This window comes from Dendrobium catenatum, unplaced genomic scaffold (genome assembly GCF_001605985.2).
Source record: "Dendrobium catenatum unplaced genomic scaffold, ASM160598v2 original_scaffold_274930, whole genome shotgun sequence".
NCBI classification, from domain to species: Eukaryota; Viridiplantae; Streptophyta; class Magnoliopsida; order Asparagales; family Orchidaceae; genus Dendrobium; species Dendrobium catenatum.
The window spans coordinates 241,163-256,102 of record NW_021593325.1 but is presented as its reverse complement, the minus strand read 5'-3'; the positions used below and the strand labels follow the sequence as shown (position 1 = coordinate 256,102).

Here is a 14,940-nt window from a genome sequence, read left to right as displayed (position 1 = left end):
CTTGCGAAAACTAGGAAGCTCAAGAAGTTGGTGGAGATTCCTTATTTCTTGAAGTAGGTAAAACCATAAAAGTTCCCAAGCCCTTTTAATATTCTTTATTTTTTTGGCATCTTTTTTATTTATCGTACTTTCTTTTTGCCAATTAAGTGTATATTTTAATATGAAGTTATGTTAAATGTATGGTTGAAGAAAATGATTATTAATGAAAGTGACTTAGATTAGTATATACAATCCAACATATTATTACTTAACATTAATTTTGTCAGCTGTTACTGCTATAATGAAAAGAGCATTTTTTGCAAAGTGGATTTTCAAACAATGATTGCATAAAAGGTTGGGGGATGATTGACTCAACAATTATATAGTATCTTACATTAAAAAAGATGTGCTTGATTTTATTTGTAATGCAACATTATAAAAAAATACAAAACCAAAATATAAGCTTGTATTCATTTTTTAATTTATCAATCATAATCAAATACAAAATTTTGCATTGAATTATGCATTATTTATATTTATTTTTAATATTAATCAATTTATATGAAAAATTTGCCCACCCTAAAATGAGAGACTGGTTCCGCCCCTTCCACCCTTGCCAATAACATCAATATTTGTAGCAGCCAACATCAACACTAGGGCCTATCGTCTCCAATAAGGTTAACCCCCCATTGTTGACATTTCATGTTATCTTAATGCTAGATTTTTTTTGTTATTAGAGATTCAATTATCCCTTGATAAGAACTTTTATGCCTTATGGCCTCTCTTAATTCTACCATGAAAATTATCTTTTACAATTCATGTCTACTACATTGTATAAATGACTTCTCCCATTGTAAGAAATGACATTCTTTGTAACCTACAATTCACCTTGGTAGAATCATTTTAATTGTGTCATACACCATTATTTTTCTCCTTTTTGGGCTTTCCATAATTTTTAAAAAAAAAATTCATGCCTCCTATGAGTTACTCACAACTTACATTATCTTTGTATGTGTGAGATTAATGCAAAGATGATAAATTATCTACATTCCCATGTATGTTCTAACACACCACAATACTATTATAAACTTTTCTTGTGATTTTCTTCAAATTAAACCTCCAACTTTAATTTTTTATAACAAATCATAATGGTGGATGTCTTCTCAATAACAAATTTATCCTAATCTCTTTCTTTGATTTTTAAACTTTCAAAATGAGTTTTTCTTTGAAAACACCTCGAAGATTACCATTTTTCCTCAACTCTCGATCCTTCTTTAGGAAGAATGCCCCTTGATATTTAGATTTCAAAATACTTTTACCATTTTCTTAAAGATTTTAATAGACCTTCATACAAAATCCACAATCCCATACTGAGCTAAACCTACTCACTTTAGTAATATCATGGGCTTGCATAATTTAAACCTTCAAATCTTAAATGAACATCACCCTATAACCAAAAAATAGGGCTATTGCAGCAAAATTTTTTACTTTTTTCAGCAGTTATAACCGCTACATTTTACTTTGCAGCGGTTCTAAAGCAGTTGCATCCCCGTTGTGATTGCAAGCCCTGCAACGACATTTCGTAGCAGTTTCAAGACCGATGGGAAAGGATGTGCTAGTTTTAGCAGCAGTTATAACCAATTAATTACTTATTAACTTCACACATTCTTGTTTGAAATATAGCATAAAACCAAGTCAAAATTGAGAGAAAAAAAAAAGCAAGAAAACTACGCCGAGTCATACTCAATCGGCCCAACCAACTAATTACCACGATCTAATAGAGTTTATTCGAAAGAGCTATAATAATAATTAAACAAAGATTTGTTCCTATTTGTTCAACATTCGACATAGTTGTATGTCCAAGATCGTTCCAAGGACGTTCAAAAAATTCTCTAACAGCACTAATGCATGATTCCAAGGACTTTCAAAATAAGTAAAAATAATAGACAGCAAACTATCAAATAGAAATCATAATATCAACAACAATATAAGAACTAAAATTCCATGATATAAAGGAGCAACAAGCTTAAAATCCATAATATGGGGAAGGTTTCCTCTAATAACTAGCAAGCATCCAAAGAAAATAATTCAAAAAAGGCTAAAGTTCACATTACAAGCAATAACAAAGTTTATAGAGATTCATCCAAACAACAGAGACAATCAAGACATAAATCTCATTCCATCAAAAAGAGTCTTTTTCAAAATAGAAGCATCTCCAGCAATCTAAAATATAAGATAAAACATGATTTATTAGATATATTGACATAACGTGAGAGATGAATGCAATCAACATGTAGGTATAATCATTACGTTGCACCAAGGAAAAACCTGTAGTAATCTAACTTTCTTAATTAAAATGATGATTTCAAAAGTTTCTCAATTCTATCTTACACATGTAAACTCAAACCTCAACTAATTTAATGGACATTTTGTACAATTGCTTCAATTTCTTTAAACTTTGGCTTTATTGAATTATCAGAATTAGGACAATTAGTGTAATCTTTCTACTCTTTGCCAATACTGATCAGAAAATATGTTTGTGACAAAGGCTTAGCTTCCAAATGTTGTTTTGGTTTTGATAGCATGTATATACCAAATCCTTTAGTGGAAACCACCAAAGTGGAAGTTAACTAGATTTAGCCATCAGGAAAGATTACATTTATGAATGGAAAAATTTACGCTGAGGCATAATGGCCTCATTTTCACAACCTATATGTTGCTCACATGGTAAGTAATGGCATACATATAGTAATACCTGAAGAAGTTCATCAGTACTAATAGCACAAGAACGAAGATACTCAATCTTCAATATGCGTATCTGAGCACCTGTACTACTATGGATGCCCTGAATAATCTGTGTGTTATGATCACAGTAAGCATTCATGAGCTTCTTAAGTTGTGTGCTACGTTTGATCCTGAAAATACCTCATTGCTATCCTGAAAGGAAAAACATAGCAAAGGAACAAAATATGCTGGGCGAGGCAAAAAAAAAGGAGAAACGATGGCCCTTCAGCAAAGCACCAATAATTAATGTTATTAAAATATTTTTGCATTAGGTTAAATGGCAACCTCATATTAAAAGCATACTAAAAAATGGTCCCCCATCTAATAAAAGCCACTCATGCTCACAATAACTCTACAATTGGTGACAAAATAGACTACTTACATCGCATCAGGTCACCTGATACCACGGTCAAGACTCAAAATAGGCATCACTTGGAAATAAAAGAAGTCAGTCAAGTACAAGGCATAAGTCGCCACTTTACCCTGCAGTAGGAGCAAATTTGTTGCCTACCTGAACATTATTTTTAAATTTAAAGTTAGAAATGTATTGAATCATGCCATATCATGTTGATACAACCATAAAATTTTCAATGAATAATAAGATGATCAAAGGCAGCTGATTACCTCCGCATATGTTTGTGACGGTCCCAATGTAAAAATCTTAGATGACTTTCTTTTGAGAGATCTTTATTTAAGAAATCAATTGCATTTGCAAATTCTGCTCTAAGGATAGATTCTCTTGGTTTATTCTCTTGTGTCTATTTAAGATAAAACAACCTAAAGTATAATAAAATAATAATATACCTAAACAAATAAAAAATCAAAAGAAAAACCAACAATTTATATGTGCAACTGTCGATATAATGTGTCCCACAAACAAAAAGAGATCACAAGCAAAGTGGCATACCTTAATTTAAGTTCAATACAATGATTAGGTTTCCGTATCTCTTAACAAGATTTTCAAAATGAAGTCGGGTAGCTTCATAATGCTTGTCCTACTTCTGCACTGAGGAAAGGAAATATAAGGTCAAATTAAGAGAGGACCTTTTTCAATTTTTGCTTCAACATGCACAGGAATGTCTAACACTCACAAATAATATCAGGCTTCATGTTCATCTTTGATGTCTTCTGGGACCAAAAAAGGGGAATGGAACCCCTATTTTGTACTATAGAACTTATCTGCATAGGAGTTTCACCAGGAACATCTTAAAAAACAATATGCTCCGTCTCTACATCAGTTGTGACACTACCCTTATCATTAACGTCGTGGTTCAAATGCATTTTCCAATTAATCACATTTTAGCAAAAGTTCCTCCTAAGAGAGAATGTGCATTATTCTCGTGTCATAAATACAAGCCAATTGGCTTGTCCAATATCAATTTTGTGACATCAATTATCACAAATCTATATTGGACATGAAAGATAGACAATTGATTAGAACTTGATTCCAACATAATGTTGTGATCGCCTAGCAATGAGTGTCAACCTAAATTTTTTCGCATATATTGATAGCTTAGCCTGGAATCAAGAAATTTATTTCATCAGAACACTAGAAAGATATGGTGGGCATTGATATATCACTGAATCTCCGCCTAATTTCAAGCCTATAGTAAGAACTTAAAACAAAAATAGTGAATCTGTGACCATATTTCCATAAGATGATGTTTCTACAAACAATCATAAATTAAAAGCAATTCAAATAAAATATAAAGGAGAAACTTCATCATATTTCTAAAAATGGGTTGAGTAGTTTTCTTTCTCATTTTTCATGAAGGGTTGTGTCCCTTGGTGATTTTTTTTAATGTTTGTCTTTGTTTACTTATAAGAGAATGGTGCAGTGGTGAAGAGAGACAGAGAGAGCGAGAATATAGATCTGTACCATTTCTTCCCAATTTTCATTATGAATTTTTTAGTGTAGCATGGAACTGTGATTTTTTCCTCGATTTTGGGTTTTTCCACGTTAAATCCGGGTATACTTTCTTTTTGTTTCCATTTTCTCTTTTTTGTTTGTGATTTCTACATGGATTTACTTCCCCAACACTTATGTAGATATATGAGTTGTTTATGTTATCATTAGAAGCACCCTACGGAGTCACGAGAGCAAGGTCAAGCATCGCTTATAATGGTGCCTTTGAAAGTGATGCATGTTAAAGGGGGGCTCCTCAATGGTACCTTTATAACATGTCTATTCTGATGCCACAAACAACCACAACAAGATAGCATGCACCTTATGCACATAACCTTTTCACTAAGTTGCTTCACTTTTATTCCTTTGTGTTCCACAAATGATGTGAAGTATGTACAACAAGTGGAAAATAATTGACGAATAGCAGTTATTTGAGATATTGGTGTCAAGCATTAGAAGTGTTCCTTTTAATAATAATAATTTGATCTTTCTTTCCACTTGAAATTCTAAAATTCACCTCCTTTGATATCACTCATAGAAGATCTTTAAACAAAAAATCACCATTATTTTCTCGAGAGTATTTGTAAGAAATTATAATTTCCTATGATGTAATTAACTATGGGGACTTGCACTCATAGGAGATTTAGAACCCACATTCACCTTTTTCTAAAATCAATTTTCAAAACTAAAAACTAATCTTCTTTGGAAAAATCAAGTCGATAACGATCATTATCATCATATTCCATCTATCGATAATAAGTGATATTTTCTGTCCTTGGAGAGATATATCATTTATTATTGTGACATTAAATATGAAATAAAAGATGTCCCATCCAAATTATAGTGGTTGAATATTGATAGAATCTCATTTTGACCCTTCGGGATTGTGTGCGATTCTTATTTAAATTCAACTACCATAATCAGGATGATAACTTTCTGTTCCATCACCTGAACATGTTAGCAAATTATATCATTGACTTAAGGGGCAATGCAATATATTATTTATAATGAGATGTTCAATCTTGAGACTATAAATTTTAAACTCAAAATTACCAAGTAAGATTAAATCTTTTCAAAACCTCTTTTTCAAAATTTCCATCAACATCGTCGTTCAACCTTCATTAGTTCTCTTCTTCCCAAAGATAAAATAGAAGAAATAAAAGAACTTCTATGTGAATTTAGGGACTACTTTGCCTGGATATATACTAAACAATTGACAAGTACTTTGCTTATTATTTATGAAACTTAAGAGTGCAGACTATGGAGTAGCAGACTATAATTATAAAATTGTGACATGAAAAGGAACACTTCTAATGCTAGATGCCAATTTCTCAAATAACTTCTATTCGTCAATTATTTTCCACTTGTGTTATATACTTCACATCATTTGTGGAACACAAAGGAATAAAAGTGAAGCAAGTTAGTGAAAAGGTTATGTGCATAAGGTGTTATCTTGTTGTGGTTGGTTGTGGCATTAGAATAGACATGCTACAAAGGTACCATCGAGGAGTCTGTGAAAGCCTTTTTTTTTTCCTTCCAGGATCGTCCGAACGAAGTGGGATCGTTCAGGATGATCAGTTCAAAATCTGAGGACAAAGAAGGTTCATCCCAGGACGAAGTCAGGTTCGTTCGTACGAAATTTCTCCAGAGAGCAACTCGTCCTGAGACGATAATAATTTTGTCTGAACGAATTTTGTACAGAGGAGAAATTGTCCCGGGACGAATAGGAATCGTCCCGTACGATCCAAAGTTGTATATATCCAAATGGTCATTTTGAAGAGAGAAATATCTGAGGAGAGAGAAAATCGAAGGAAAAAGGAAGAAAAGTGAATTTGGGCGACTTTGGTCTGTTTTCTTCCGTCGCCGTAGTTGAAAAAGTTGATCGACTCGAGGTAAGGCACATTCCGCCATTCTCAATTTTTAGAAATGTGGATTTTGATGATTTTTCTATTCTGAATTTTATGTCGGTTAGTGAATATCTGGTTTCATTTCGTACTGATAAATATTTTACCGCATAACTTTTGGTATGTTTCTGAGATGATGTTTTTGCACGTTTTAAGTATTTTCTGGAAGATTTTCATCAGGTATTTTGAATTCTGTGGAGTTTTAATTGAATAGTGAATTATCTGGATATTGAAAATATTTGTTTCACTACAATGAAAGTCTTGAAATTATGTTTTGCACTATCTGTGATAATTTGGTAAATTTCTGAAATTGTGAATTCTTGTGGAATTTTTGTATACTGCCGTTATGCCGCTGACGATTTTTCTGATGAAATAATGTTTTCTGAATTTGATGATTTGAAGTATTTGTATGATATCAGAAGGGAGTTATAAGGGACTGGAATCCTTTAAGATTCTGTCTATGTCAGGGAAATCTGAAAAGGCTGATCTGATCTAAAATTTTGTATATCTGATAAGTGCTGGTGCTGTAAGCACAAGGGAGGCATAAGTGGCCAGAATCCTTTGAGATTCTGTCTATGTCAAGGTAAGCCCAACCACAAAAACATCTATCCAAGCTACAATCTCAGTCATTTGATTTGTTTATTGGATAAACCAGAGGACATAAAATACCAACAGTGTAATTGCAAGCTTGGTTTAAATAAATGTCTTTAATTCATCACATCATAAAATACTTTACGAAGATGGTGCATATGAGCTAGTGACCACATAGAGACAATTTCTTGTAATGACGACAAAACTGGTAATGATGATAATCATTGAGATATTTTTTTATTACAAACAAATCGCTAGGAGAAGGCTATGCCATTCTTTGGGTCGTTTGAAGATTGCATATGAAAACTTTAGAAGGGTTGACAATGACTATTCTCCTTAACAAGTCAAGTGATACAAAGGAGTTTCAATCCAAGAGTCCCTTTCAAATGAATCAATACCAATTTGGCGCTATGCGATATACATACCCAACAACATCATCATTTTTCTCCATAGGTTTCAAGTTCAGTTGAGTGTAAGAAAACCATGGGGTATAAATTTCTTAAGATGAAATATCCAAGGGGAAACTTGCATCGCATCTTTAACAAGCATTAGTATAAACACCTTGTGCACATGAATTTTTTTTGCATGGAGAATAACGTGAGTTCTCATAATTTTCACAACCTACACAGGACTTTTAGAATCACCCAAAATAAATATTGATGCTCAAAACATATAATCTTTCATATAACACTATGTGCGAGGCATTCCCAATATAATGAAAACAAAAGTAGAAGGTAACAAATACATAAAAGAAATGTCAAATGTCATTGGAATCCCTCCAACTAAACAACTCATATTCACCAAAGTATTTGCTTTAAGGGTAAGAAATCTTTGTATAACCATAACTTTATAGCATGCGATTAATACGAACCCCAACTTGAACCAAAACATCACAACTCTCCTTATAGTGACATTTAAACAAACAATTGATATGCAATATTCATGAGATCACATGGAACAATCTAACATAGAGATCCAATTTATACACCTAATAGATTTTTCATTCTCTAGGTAGTCTACACAAGAGCTTCATGATTTATAAGACAAATCATCTCAATAAGAGTACATAGAAGCATAAACATAGGAAAATGATGTAAAGAAGATTTTATTCTCAGATTTTGCCAAGGAGGAGTGAAGTAAGTAGTAGAAGGAGGTAGGAGAAGTAGAATAAGAAGAGGAACATGAAGAAGAAGAAGAAGAAAAAGAAGAAGATAGAGAAGAAGAAGAAGAATAAGAACAAGAAGAAGAGGAGAGCTTACATTGAAAGTGTAAGGAAGCCGGCATAGAGTTCGGCTAAGGCAAGATTCGTCAGGACTAGGTCAGCCGGAGGGGGAGCAGGCGGAGGAGGGGAGCCGACTGTCTCAGGTCTTTTGCGAACCGAGAGAGAAAACGAGGGAGAGGAAGTGGGGGCTTCGGCTAAAGGAGGAGGTAGATCCGACGGCTAGAGCCGGGAGGGAGAAGTCTCGGCCTCGGGTCTTGTCCGAACCCAGGGGAGACGGAGCCGTGAGCGGGAGGTAGGGGGAGTCGGGCTTTTTGCCTGGCTTCGCGCGAACAAAACAGAGAGGAAGAGCGGGAGGGAGGTTTCGCCTCTTCCCTTGCCAAGACCGAGAGTGAGAGAGGCCGCCTCGTCAGATGGAGGCTTCGGCCTTTAGTTAGGGCACGAGAGGGAGATAAGGGAGATCGAAGCCGTCCGATCAAAATGTTGATCCAACGGTGAGATTCAAATTGACCTAGAAAATTATTAATGCTTTGATTAGGATTAGCTACACCCAAGTAACTGAAATCAAGTTCAAATTGAGTAAAGGTTTAGTTCGGTCCGGGTCACCTCGAGCTCGCCTCGACTAAATCAAAATTAATTCAATAAAATAAAACAAATTCAAATCAATGCAGAATCGAATTGAATCGAGCCCGACAAGACCCAATCAACTCAATCAAATGCGCGGCTGATCTGATCTAAAATTTTGTATATCTGATAAGTGCTGGTGCTGTAAGCACAAGGGAGGCATAAGTGGCCAGAATCCTTTGAGATTCTGTCTATGTCAAGGAAGGGAGGCATAAGGGGTCAGAATCCATTGAGATTCTATCTGGGTCAGGGCTATATGATGTGAAATGTGATTTTATCTGCTTCGAAATTTGATTTATATGATTTTGTCTGTTCTGTGATCTGATTTGAATAATTCAGTTATATGAAATGAATTCAATTCTTCTGTTTCAGTGGTTTGATTTCTATTTGATCAAGTATATGTATTCTATCGGATTATTCGATTTTCTGTATAATTATCTGAATTCTGTACGGCTACTATTCTGATGAATTTTTTGATGTGAGTTTCTGGAGATTTTGATTGGTTAGTGTAGTCTTACTGAGCTGTTAGCTCATTCTTGTTATCTGTGTGGTTTTTAGGTTATGGGAAAGGAAAAGAGGTTTTGGACTAGCCGTTCAGTGTTTGATCTATGATTAGGTATTTTGTATTTTTGATTTTTATACAGTCGTGATTTTTCTATTCTGTTCTTTCTGTCTGTAGCCATGCACTGTAATGTACATGATTATTTTGATGAAAGAAGAAAATTTCAGATGAATTTCTATATATTTTAATGTTTATAGTAGCTCTGTGTTTTCTATATGTCCGTTTATTGGAAGAAAGTCCGAAAGCAATTTTCAAAGTTAGATCCTGAATTTCATCTGTCGCGACCCGACGCGAAGGGATTCGTTCTGGTCAGGTTGGGTCATGACAGAGTCTCCCTTTAAAATGCATCACTGTCGAAGGCATCATTATAGGCGATGCTTGACCTTGCTCTCGTGACTCCGTATGGTGCTTCTAATGATAACATGAACAACTCATATATCTACATAAGTGTTGGGGAAGTAAAACCATGTAGCAAACACAAACAAAAAAGAGAAAATGTCAACGGAAAGAAAGTATGCCCGAATTTAACGTGGAAAAACCCGAAATTAGAAAAAAAAAAACCATAGTTCCACACTACAGTAAGAAATTCATAATGAAAATTTGGAAGAAATGGCATAGATCTATCTTATCGCTCTCTCTATCTCTCTTCACCATTGCACCATTCTCTTACAAGTAAACAAAGACAAACATAAAAAAAAAACACTAAGGGACACAACCCTTCATGAAAAATGAGAAAGAAAACTACTCAACCCGTTTTCAGAAATATGATGAAATTTCTCTTTTATATTTTATTTGAATTGCTTTTAATTTATGATTGTTTGTAGAAACATCATCTTACAGCAATATGGTCACATATTCGCTTTTTTTGTTTTAAGTTCTTATTGTAGGCTTGAAATTAGGCAAAGATTCAGTGATATATCAATGCCCACCATATCTTTTTAGTGTTATGATGAAATAAATTTCTTGATTCTAGGCTATGCTATCAATATATGGGAAAAATTTTAGGTTGACACTCATTGCTAGGCGATCACGACATTATGCTGGAACTAGGTTCTAATCAATTATCTATCTTTCATGTCCATTGTAGATTTGTCATAATTGATGTCACATAATTGAGATTAGACAGGCTAGTTGGCTAGTATGTATGACACAAGAATAATGCACATTCTCTCTTTGGACAAACTTTTGATAAAATGTGATTCTTTGGAAAAGGTATCTGAAGCGCAGTGTTAATGATAAGGGTAGTGTCGCAAATGATGTAGAGATAAAGCATATTGTTTTTGAAGATGTTCCTGGTGAAACTCCTATGCAGATAAGTTCTATAGTACAAAATAGGGGTTCCATTCCCCTTTTTTGGTCCCAGGAGTCATCAAAGATGAAGCCTGATATTGTTTGTGAGTGTTAGAAATTCCTGTTTGCATGTTGATGAAAAAATTGAAAAAGGTTCTCTCTTAGTTTGACCTTTTATTTCCTTTTCTCAGTGTAGAAGCAAGACAAGCATTATGAAGCTACCCGGCTTCATTTTGAAAATCTTGTTAAGAGATACGGAAACCCAATCATTGTACTGAACTTAATTAAGGTATGCCACTTTGAATGTGATCCCTTTTTTGTTTGTGGGACACATTATATCGACAGTTGCACATATAAATTGTTGGTTTTTCTTTTGATTTTTTATTTGTATAAATATATTATTATTTTATTATACTTTCGGTTGTTTTATCTTAAATAGACACAAGAGAAGAAACCAAGAGAATCTATCCTTAGAGCAGAATTTGCAAATGCAATTAATTTCTTAAATAAAGCTCTCTAAGTAGAAAGTTGTCTAAGATTTTTACATTGGGACCTTCACAAACATATGTAGAGGTAATAAGCTGTCATTGATCATCTTGTTATTCATTAAAAATTTTATGGTTGTATCAACATGATATGACATGATTCAATACATTTCTAACTTTAAATTTAAAAATAATGTTCATGAAGGCAACAAATGTGCTCCTACTGGTGGGTAAAGTGGCGATTTATGCCTTGTATTTGACCGACTTCTTTTATTTCCAAGTGATGCCTATTTTGAGTCTTGACCGTGGTATCAGGGTGGCCTGATGCAATGTAAGTAGTCTATTTTGTCATCAATTGTAGAGTTATTGTGAGCCTGAGTAGCTTTTATTAGAAGAGGGGACATTTTTTAGTATGATTTTAATATGAGGTTGTCATTCAACCTAATGCAAAAATATTTTAATTTTACATTCAAGCAAACCAAATATTTCTACTGGAGATGCAGTGGCTCTGATTTCTAACTATTGGCATTGTTATTGATTTCTGTGTCTGGATGGATCTTCCTAGCTAATTTTTCTTATTCTCAATCTTTTAAATTATGAGGCATCTAGAATGACATATAAATGATGCAGTTATTTTTTCTTATTTAGCTCTTACAACTGAGAGGAAGGTAGATGATAGTTTATGTTTTTTTTTTTTTTCATGGATGAGTTTTCCTATTTCTCTATTTGGCTGCTTTTTTTCATCAAAGAAATTTGATCATTTAAAAATCTTAAAATATTATTTAACTAAATATTAATAGTTAAATGTTTGAGATATTAATTTTATAGAAAAGTTTGATAAGTAAATAATTCCTCGGCTAATTATTGGTGCTTTGCTGAAGGGTCGTCGTTTCTCCTTTTTTTTTTTTGCCTCACCCAACATATTTGGTTCATATGCTATGTTTTGCCTTTCAGGATGGCAATGAGGTATTTTTCAGGATCAAATGCAGCACACAACTTAAGAAGCTCATGAATGCTTACTGTAATCGTAGCAAATTGACTATTCAGGGCATCTGTGGCAGTACAGGTGCTCATATACGCATATTGAAGAATGAGTATCTTCCTTCTTGTGCCATTAGCACCGATGAACTTCTTCAGGTATTAATATATGTATGCCTTTACTTACCTTGTGAGCAACATATAGGTTATGAAAAGGAGGCCATTATGCCTTAGTGTAAATTTTTTCATTCACAAATGTAATCTTTCCTGATGGCTAAATCAAGTTAACTTCCTCTTTGGTGGTTTCCACTAAAGGATTTGGTATATATATGTGTAAGACATATTTGAGAAACTTTTAAAATCATCATTTTAATTAAGAAAGTTAGATTACTATAGGTTTTCCCTTAGTGCAACGTAATAATTATACTTACATGTTGATTGCATTCATCTCTCGCGTTATGTCAATATATCTAATAAATGCTCTTTTATCTTATATTTTGGTGGCTTTCATTATATCCAACTACACAATAATTCTCACATTATGAACCAACCTTCAATCACCAAGTTGTGAAATTTTCAGAATGGAAGGCTGCTATGCATGAGGAACTTTGAACTCTTGAACTAAACAATACATGGACTATTGTTCCTTTATCAAAGTTAATCCCTGTGACTATTAAAAATTCTAAATATAATGCTAAACATGAATACTTGGAGGATTTCAAACTTCCATTTTGTAAGCAAAATATGAGAAAACTTAAAAAGAAAAAAGCAAGATGTTTCAGATCTCAAGCAGATAATAAACAGGTGTTTTAAAATTAGTATTCTTATTTAGAATGTTAGGGGGTGGGTAATATTTTATCTCATTCTCATATTCGTAATTTATGTAAAATGCACAAGGTTGATTTGCTAGCCATTCTTGAGCCTTTGATTAATGTTTCTATGGAAAAAAAAATGAAGATTAATGTTTCTAAGTTACCTTCATGTCAGCAACGCTTGGTTTTCAATCGTCCTATGCCAATTTGATAATAAAAATTGGTTGTTTTGGAATGATAAAATTAAGTGCTCTATTATTGCTGATTTCTCTCAAGTTATGCACTCAGTTGTTAATGATCTTTGGTTATGTGTTCTTTTATTTTTTTTTTTTTATACCAACTGTTATAAAAATGGTTGGATCCCTTTTATGGCATCAATTGCAGGACTTTGATATTTCTTTTAAAGGCCCTTGGTTTGTGGGGGGGATTTTAATGTTATTGCTAATGCTCCTGAAAGAATTAATAGACCCACTCCTAATATGTCTTCCATGGAGGACTTTAATTTCATGATTAAGGATCGTGGCCTTACATATATTGGTTTTGTTGGTCTCAGTTTCATGTGGTCTAATAATAGAATGTGGCAAAGATTATATAGAGTTTTATTTAATTTGGATTAGACCACTTTATTTCAAAACACTTATGTTGAGCATCTTAGTAGAACTTCCTCCGATCATGCCCCCCTTCTTAATATTAAGAATATGATTCTGCTATTTTTGCTTCTTTTCGTTTTCAAAATATATGGCTTTATTCTAATGATTTTTTTTTTTTGTGAAAGCTAATTGGTTATCCCCCATTTCATTTTTATGACTGTTCTAATGACATAGTTTCATTCGTTATTAAACTTAAATGTCTCAAGCAAGTGATTAGATGGTGGTATAAGCATATTTATTATAATATCAAAAAAGCTGAAAAGAATGTTATTATTCTGAAAAATAATTTTATGTCTAGCAATTCTGAAGAGAACAAAGCTCTCCTAATTCAAGCTAAAAGTTTACTCTCTGATTTGGATTCTAAAGAAGAAGTTTATTGATCATCAGAAAATCATTTTTGAAGGGGATAGGAACACAAAATACTTTCATACTCGTGCAAACAATAAAAAGGTTAAGGCCACTATCCATAAAATCAAATTGGGTTGTGCCGGTCTTGGTTGGATAATGATGATTCTATTTCTTATTTTGTTGTGACTCATTTTAAGAATATTTTAGCTCAGTGTAAGAATGTGGAGTATATCTCCAATCCTTCTTGTATTCCTTCCATTATTTAATTATGATAATAGAATGTTTTGTAAACAAAGATTTCGTTGCTGGGCGTGATGGGTCCATCATTGTTTTTTTTTATTCAAAAAAGTTGGAATATTGTTAAAAAATGATATTTGTAAATCTATTAAGGGGTTTTTCATTGGTTCTCCAATTCCTATGTTTTTTTCCAGAACTTCTATTGTCTTTATTTCTAAACGTGATAATCCTAAACATTGGAGCGATTTTAGACCTATAGTTTTTGTACTACTTTTAATAAGATTATCTCTAAAAATTTTGCTTCTTGGATGTCTTTAATTCTTCCCAATACCATTTCCATTAATCAAACCAGCTTTGTTAACAGGAGGGGGATTGCTAATCATATTTTAATTGCTCAAGAGATTTATCATAATATTAACTATAAGGTGCCCGGTCAAAATATAGTTTTAAAGTTGTATGTTTACAAAGCCTATGATAACATAAATTAGTCCTTTATTTATTGTATTCTAAAACTTTTGGTTTTTCTGACAAGTCTACCAATTTGAATAGTAATGTTATTGAGAATGTAAGG

General features: G+C 33.1%; 1 long non-coding RNA gene across 1 annotated transcript; it reads right to left on the bottom strand.

The window, feature by feature from the left end:
• Positions 1-1,955: 1,955 nt before the first annotated feature.
• Positions 1,956-2,977, bottom strand: LOC114579078. The gene is made up of 2 exons (XR_003699943.1): positions 2,735-2,977; positions 1,956-2,202 (listed from the first exon to the last, which is right to left on the bottom strand). It is a non-coding gene; the product is annotated as an uncharacterized LOC114579078 (long non-coding RNA).
• Positions 2,978-14,940: the final 11,963 nt, after the last annotated feature.